Here is an 8,715-nt window from a genome sequence, read left to right on the forward strand (position 1 = left end):
AACATTTACCATTAGTAGCTGATTATATTCAGACTGTTGCCATGCAACTTTCTTTAAAGCCCTTATAAATGTGATTTTTTGCAAAATAGGCCCCCTTTAAAACAAATCAAACATGCTCCATATTTGTTGTTTAATCGTGTTTTTTTCCCTGTAATTATGACTACATGTGCTGAACTTAATATGGACCTTTGAATAATGTTGGTAAACACCAGTGGCAAAAATGGTAGCCTTTAGGATATTGAAATAATATCTAGAGCAATCATAAAAACCGGTCCAAGTTTTCATAAAATTAAAAGCAAATTGATTCAAATGTGGTCTAATTTAAATTTTTAAAATTTAAGACATTTTGCCATACCAATCTGGACGTGGTTTCTGTAGAATGACTAATCGTCCACTCACGTGATCACATAAAGGCGCCGCGATGAGGAACAGATAAGGGCGGAGGGACATCGGAGCTCACAGTTTATCGACGCCCGCATGACGCGGACACACAAGCAACCGATTTAAATGTCGTCAAATTGTTACTGCTGCTACTGTATATTCACCAGGCCCATATATGTTTTGTAAGCTAAAGTGGTACAGGACAGGAGTCCGGTTTTTTTAAGTTTACCTGTGCTGCGGTAAATGGGTGGGTCTGTTTTTGTGCTTGGGAACATTGGCGCCTTCAGCTCTCTTTACTCCTCTGTATAAAGCTGGGGATCTACATCATTGAATTCCAGTTTTGGTTTTGACTGTTTTCCACCTTTGACGTCAAAATTGTAAGTATTTGTTCTTTTGCTGTAGTTCCTGTGGCTTAGGAAGTTGTTAATAATGTAAATGTTTTATGTTAAACAACTTTTAAAAGTTGCTTTAAAAGAATTAGATTACCTCTCTGTAAAAGTTGACCATTTTATTGTATCACGTCTTTCTAAATAATTAATGTTTAATAAGACTTAACATAATGCATAGGCTCTTACCTCAGAGCTGTTTTTAAATTAGTTCTTGTTAAAAAAAGATTAAGGCTCAAATTGATGAAATAAGGATAACTGAATAAATTTAATGTCAATCTACTACTATTTTTTTCAAGACATTAATGTTTTATTAAGCAATGATGCTTTCAATTGATTTAATTTGTCAGCATTTATAATATGCAAACAAATTCAAAGAAATATTCTTTTGAACTCTCTGAACCCAATTTTCCATTTTTTTCCTCAACATTTATAATAATGATAGATGCTTCCTGAGCATATTGTAATGACTGTCAAGTGATATATTCAAATTTCTGTTTAAACAGGAATACATTGCTTATATATATATATATATATATATATATATATATATATATATATATATATATATATATATATATATATATACACAATTTGTTGTTAATTTTTTAAAAGTTTATTTATCCTTTATTTAATTTAATAATATGTTATTGTTCAAGTATTTTGCTTTGTTTGTTAATATCCTGAAAACCATTTACGTGTAATTGTTTACGTCTGATTTCACCTTTCCTAGAGCACAGCTTTTTTTTTGGTGGGGGGGGGGGGGTGTTGCTAGGTTATCCTACTTATTTGTAATATTTAAAAACAAATGTTCTTTTTATATAATGGAAAGGGTCCTCTGATGTTCACTAACAATTCTGTCTTTTTTAAACCAGAAAAAAAAAACATTTAAAAATGGATCCTCTTTGACATCGCTGCAAAAAACATGTTTTTGTAACCTTTTTGAGCTATGAGTTTTTCTTGAATCAAAATTTGTTTATGCAGTTTCTGAGTGCTTCCTTCCTTTTTCTGCTTCAGTTCAGCATGTCTGTACCTGCCATGAGTCCTCTGGATAAATATGGTGGTGTGTCTCGACAACCGGATGCATGTGCTGATGTCACATGTCAGTTTGGCAGCTGTGTGTTGGTGCATGAAGAGCCTGTGTGTGAGTGTAGGCTGGGATATACTGGGAAAACCTGTCAGGAAACAATCAATGATTCTTTGGCGGTCCCGCTCACCCTTGGTGTCCTGACTGTCATAATTGTCTCCATTGTCCTGTTCTTTGCTGTTGCTATTTTCCGTCAAAAGAAAAAAGCAAAAAAGAGGTAAGGATTTGTATATTTAATTTTTTTAATTGCTTTTTAAATTTAAAAAAATTTATAAAAAAGCAGTCTATGCATGCAACATACAAACACGCCAGACATGCTCTCAGCAAAGATCTTTTTTCATTCTTTGTTAAACATAAAAAGAACTGTGTAATTAAGCAGCTTTTCAGTGTTTGTATTTTGTAGATATCTGAACAGAAGTAAATAACAGAAAACTGATTCATCAAAGATCTATTTTAAAACGTAGAGTGATGGGATCAGCATTTATGGTCAAATTGAATAAAATCTATTGATAATCCTTGTTTGCTGCATAATATCAATGCTATATATATGACAAACTGGTAAACTGATAACATCAAAGAAGGAATCAAAACCATTGCATAAAACATACATCTGTAAGCTTTAAACACATGCATACTGATTAAAAATCTTTATTATTGCCTCATTTACTGCTTGTTAATATCTAAAGCAGATCCATGTGGTGCAACCAAATCATGAAGAGAAAAAAAGATGTCACAATCGACCTCATGTACTGAATTAAACTTATGCAAAGCGTAGTTCAATTTGTAAAATGTCAAGTTGTGCAAATATCCAAATTATTCATTTGTTCCTAACTTATTCATAATATTTTAAATACTTTTTTTACATTGAAATGTGGAAAATATTGCGTTTATATGCATGTGTGCTTGTGTGTGTGTGTGTGTGTGTGTGTGTGTGTGTGTGTATATGTATAATGATAATTAGGCCCCCTTTGAATAGTTTTTTTTTTTCTTTACAAAATGATGTTTAACAGAGCAAGGACATTTTCACAGTATGTCTGATAACATTTTTTTCTGGAGAAAGTCTTATTTGCTTTATTTAGGCTAGAATAAATTCAGTTTTTTAATTTTTTAAAAACCATTTTACGGTCAAAATTATTATTAGCCCCTTTAGGCTATTCCCCCCCCCCCCCCCCCCCCCCCCCCCCGATAATCTACAGAACAAACCATCGTTATACAATAACTTGCCTAATAACCCAAAACTGCAGTTAACCTAGTTAACCTATTTAAGCCTTTAAATGTCACGTAAAGCTGTATAGAAGTGTCTTAAAAATATCTTGCAAAATATTTTATCTAGTAAAATACATTTACTATCATGGCAAAGATAAAATAAATCAGTTTTTAGAAATGAGTTATTGCAACTATGATGTTTAGAAATGTGTTAAACAAATCTTCTCTCCGTTAAACAGAAATTTTGGGAGAGAAATAAACACATATTTCTAACAACATGTTATGAACTGAGCATTTTAAGGAAATGGAATGAAATAAAACTTTGTAAATGGACTTGATGTTTGAGTTGATTTGCTATAATGACAAAATCTCAAAACTGATTTGATATTTTTGTCAACAGAAAGATGGCGTTTGAAGAAGCCTTAAGAAATGGAGAGCATCTTTAACATATCTTAATGCAACATGCAATAGAAAAGGTATTTCGTTTTGCATTGCTTAAACCATCATCACTCAAATCAACTTTGACTACAATAAAATAACTTACTCTCTTACTTTTTGTTTCCCTCCCTAAACAGTACAGTCAACACATCACTTGCACGTCACTTGAAAGAACATTCCAGCATGACATTAGTTTTCTATTCATTGTGCCTGAATTCAAGCTGTGCTGTTGTTAGAAGAATGGGAGTGTCACTGAAGAATGGGAATGTACTCCATGTTTAAACAAACTATATTAAGGGGCACCTGTTTTGCCCTTTTTCAAGATTTAAGATAAGTCTTTTGTGTCTCCAGAATGTGTCTATAAAGCTTCAGCTCAAAATACTCATCATATTATTTATTATACCTTCTGAACATGGGGATGTTCAGCTCTAAACACACTGTAGCAGTTTTCATTGCCTGTGCCTGTGGTTCTCCTTGCCCGCCCATACCTCTTGCATGTCAGAGCCATAGAGATCTCTCTGTATTGCACTGACACATGTAGCCTTCATGTAGATAAACGGTACAGTGACAGACAAGAATGACTTTATTACAAACATGTCTTAAAAAATTGTTAACCTTGCAAAACTCTTTCTTTGGGTGCAGATGATCACAGAGAGATGAACAGATCTTTTATTGCCAGTTGCTTTGTTTTAGTTCTGTCTTGTGACTATAATTATACTTGTTACTATGGAGGCATGTTATTACGCGGCTGTCAGTCAATTCGGTGGCCTGGGAAAACCACACTCCTACGTCACGTTGTGGTGGGTCTCAGAATTGCAGGGATTTGGATCCTATTTTGACGTCCAAAATTCCAAAAACCTCCAGTATGACCCTGGACACACAGTACATACAGTTGAAGTCAGAATTATTAGCCCCCTTTTGATTTTATTTTATTTTTTAAAATATTTCCCAAATTATTTTTAACAGAGCAAGGAAATTTTCACAGTATGTCTGATAATATTTTTTCTTCTGGAAAAAGTTTTATTTGTTTTATTTCAGCTAGAATAAATGCAGTTATTAATTTTTTAAAAACATTTTTGGGACAAAATTATTAGCCCCTTTAAGCTAATTTTTTTTTTTTGATAATCTACAGAACAAACCATCATTATACAATAACTAGCCTAATTACCCTTACCTGCCTAGTTCACCTTATTAACCTAGTTAAGCCTTTAATTGTCACTTTAAGCTGTATAGAAGTGTCTTGAAAATTATCAAGTAAAATGTTATTTACTGTCATCATGTCAAAGATAAAATAAATCCGTTATTAGAAATAAGTTTTTTAAAACTATTATGCTTAGAAATGTGCTGAAACAATCTTCCCTCCATTAAACAGAAATTGGTGAAAAAAATAAACAGGGGCGCTAATAACTCAGGGGGGCTTATAATTCTGACTTCAACTGTACACGCATGTCTGTTCAAACAGCTTACAAAAGTTAATTTTCATCATAGGTGCCCTTTGTGTCAAAAACACATGCAGTTCACAACATTTTTTGGATGGTTTCTCTCCTGTACTTGCCGGGGGCCATACATGTGCATTCAAATAAAAGAAACTAGTTGCTGAGACATGCCAAGCATTTCAGTGCTATTGTGGGTTTAGATTTAGTTCATGCGAGACAGGAGAGTCTGAATGACTGAAAGCAGATGAGATTCGTAGACTGATTGATGAGTCTTTTTCTTTGAAGCGCTCATGATATACAGTCACTATTCTCATGGCTCTCTCTTGCTTTTAGTTTTACTTTAAAAGTTACACACCTGTTTTCTCTGCATAAAGGATTGATTTAAACATTATTAGTTTTCTGTACAGAATTTTCTAATACAGGGTGTCTGCAGTCTTAATTTCCAAAAACTAAATTTTAGCCCTTAAAAAGTTCTAAATTGACTGAAATGTTGTTTTGAAGGTCTTAAATAATTTATAAACCGGTGTTATTTTATTCTTTTGTTTATGCAAAGCTACCCGATCGATTAAACGTGCATCCAATCACTGACATTACATCTCAATAAAACTTAAAACTCTGTTTATAACTAATATTATAACAGTCTGTTGTGCATACATTTAGTTTATGAAAGTTTTAATTTACGTTAACTTAAAAAATATTAAAGGTCTTCTTGTTTTGACATGGTTATTACAATATGTTGCCAAGAAATTAGAATTAGTTTTTTGATGGGGCAAGTCATTTTCTTTATTGCTGGACCTTAGTGTTTAGCCCTTATGCAAGTCTAAAAATTTCATTCTTGATGGTCATAAAAAGATCTTAAAGTCCTGAATTTGACTTGGTGAAACCTGCAGAAACCCTGTAATAAAAATTTGCTTTGTTTGTATAATTCACTGCTAAATTTTGTCTTATTTCAGGCAAACTCACTGACTGATTAAGAGTTCTTTGTGTTAAATTTTCACATTAAATTATTATTTATTTCCCAATTTGTGTCTTTAATCATGCAAATTATGTTTTTTACTGAGGCTACATTTACAAGACAATCATGTAGTAATAACTACAAGAACAAATTCCCTTGTATTTTTATAAGTTGTATAAAATTCACATGCACACATTTACAACAAATTATGAAAGCTGCCAAAAAATGTATTATTGATGATGAGCCATTAGATGGCACTGCCAGCTTGTTAATAAGCAGTACATGTTGGAAGTCATGATAAACTTTTTGTTGGCTAATGTCTTCCTCTGTTTTTCCATGTAGATGTAGATTTTTCATTTGTGTTTCAAATTTGCTGTATGTGTATGTGTCCCTGATATTGGTTGTAATTGTGAAATTAAGGCAGTTTTTGCTAAAGAAGTGTAAAGAAACTATTGATTAGCAACAACACTACCCAGGCCCGTGCACAGAGCCTCACAGGGGCAGATGCTCAATGCTATCGCAAAGTATGTACAAGTACAAACCATTACGACATATACAACAATCCAATACTTATAGTGTTAGTGTTGATATAAAAGTATATTACTAGGAACATAACACAAAAAAACAAAACAAAAAAACATAAATAAATACAATTAAATAAAAAAGTAGGGCGTGAGAGTCTTAATCAAGTAATAGAAACGAGTTCAAGGCATGTAAAAATTTTCGGGCATTTTTGTTCCTTATGAAGTGTAGAGATCTTACGAGCATTTTCAGATCATTCCTCCATCCATTGAAATGGGGTTTCACCTTTACAAATTTTGTGTTTAGCTAGAATTATTAGATTATTTACCAAAAAGCCTAGATCTTTATCCTTCAAAAATATACCAACTTTGATTGAGACCACAGTTAAAGATTGTATTTGTATCTGTTTGGAATGCAGCCAGTTTTGAAATTCCATCCAAAAATGTTTTATAACTTCACAGTGAAAAAACATATGTTCTACACTTTCAATATCTTTCTCACAAAAACTGCATGAATTGTTTCCCCAGTAAAATGTTTCAAATAAAAAAACTATTAGATGGGTAAATGTCAATTAAAATTTGAAATACTACTTCTTTAGCCTTATGAAGAACCGGATACGATAAGTAATGCTATCGTGAAGTGGTGGTGGTGGTGGGGGTTCTGACACTACCACATACTCCACCATTGTTGTGTATGTTTGTTTAAGCTTGCCTTTAAACTAAACAAGTACTGTGCTGCGCAAGTCTATCCAACCTGGACTATAATGCCCATATTGCATGTGTTGACATTGAAATTATAGCAGTGGCATTTTTTGCACTTTGAGACTTTTAGTCAAACAATGCTACAAAATGTCATTGCTGTAAACAAATAAGCAAAACGCATTAAAAAATGTCCCATTTGTGGCTGTAAATCACTTATGTCAAAAGAGACGTGCAAAATAAGCAGAATTGTTCAATGCCGTGCAACATACTTTGTTCTGTTGTATTTTTTTCCATCATATACATTTAGTGTCACTTGTGGCACAATTAACTAGATACCTTGCCATACTGCATTAATGTTGCCAGTTTGTGGTGCTCCTATAGGGTTAGTAAAATCCCACCGCTGTTGACCAGGATCAACTAATTAAGCTGTTACAAAGAAACACTCAGTCATCATATCATAACAGAACTGATGTTTGCTTACTACAGTATCTACCTTACCCAGACCCTAATATGTGGCCTTAGGAGATTAAAAAAATACAATTACTTCACCTGTGACTTGTCGCAATGTTTTAGCACATCATTAATGTTTATAGTTGCATATGCAAATATATATTCATCAAGTATATGTTTAAATTTAGCCTCATTATAATAGAGATTGCACACCACAAAAATGTCCATAGTTTCATTTTGTACAGGTTTTTTCTTTTACTAAAGATTTGGGTGGCGATGCAGTGGTGCAAGATGTTATACTGTCATCCCACAGAAAGAAGGTCGCTGGTTCGAGCCTCGGCTGGGTCAGTTGGCATTTCTGTGGGGAGTTTGCATGTTCTCCCTGCATTCCCGTGGGGTGCTCCGGTTTCCCCTACAGTTCAAAAACAGGCGCTACAGGTGAATTAGATAGGGTAGATTGTATATAGTGTATAAGTGTGAGTTAGTGTGTATGGATGTTTCCCAGAGATGGGTCGCAGCTGGAAGGGCGTCTGCTTCGTAAAACATGTGCTGGATAAGTTGGCAGTTCATTCCGCTGTGACAACCCCAGATTAATTAAGGGACTAAGCCGAAAAGAGAATGAATGAATAAAGATTTGGATCAATCAATTTGAAAATCTGAATTGGTTTCATATCAGAATTTAAAAGACCTTTAGGATTTATATGATATAAGCACAAACAAGAGCAGATCTGCTTAATTTGGCTTGCATGGTTTGGGACTTGTAGAGCTGCACATTGGTGGGTTTGCTACAGTGTTTGGACTCTCAGCAGTAAATATTAAACTACACTGAACTGAACTTAAACTGAACTGACACTGTTTCAATTCACTATAATCATCAATGTGAAGCTGCTTTGACACAATCTACATTGTAAAAGCGCTATTGAAATAAAGATGAATTTAACTGAATTGAATAATTGGTGGTGCAGATGTTTCAGTCCTGCTCCTAAACAAAACTGTTAATTTCTTTTTTTTAGAAAAAATTACATTCTTCAAATTTAAATCTCCAATGTGGTCTAGAAGCTCAGATGGATTGCTCAGAGAAGCTGTAAACTACCTTTTAATAAAAAAAATGACAAGCCCCTGTTTTTGTAGCATAAAATAACTGCCTAAATTC

At 33.5% G+C, this 8,715-nt stretch overlaps 1 long non-coding RNA gene across 1 annotated transcript; it reads left to right on the top strand.

Moving 5' to 3' along the window:
* Positions 1-437: 437 nt before the first annotated feature.
* Positions 438-5,956, top strand: LOC100537265 (uncharacterized). Its single transcript, XR_117764.7, has 4 exons — positions 438-758; positions 1,785-2,071; positions 3,461-3,536; positions 3,636-5,956. It is a non-coding gene; the product is annotated as an uncharacterized lncRNA (long non-coding RNA).
* Positions 5,957-8,715: the final 2,759 nt, after the last annotated feature.

The sequence above is a fragment of the Danio rerio genome, chromosome 10, assembly GCF_049306965.1.
Source record: "Danio rerio strain Tuebingen ecotype United States chromosome 10, GRCz12tu, whole genome shotgun sequence".
NCBI classification, from domain to species: domain Eukaryota; kingdom Metazoa; phylum Chordata; class Actinopteri; order Cypriniformes; family Danionidae; genus Danio; species Danio rerio.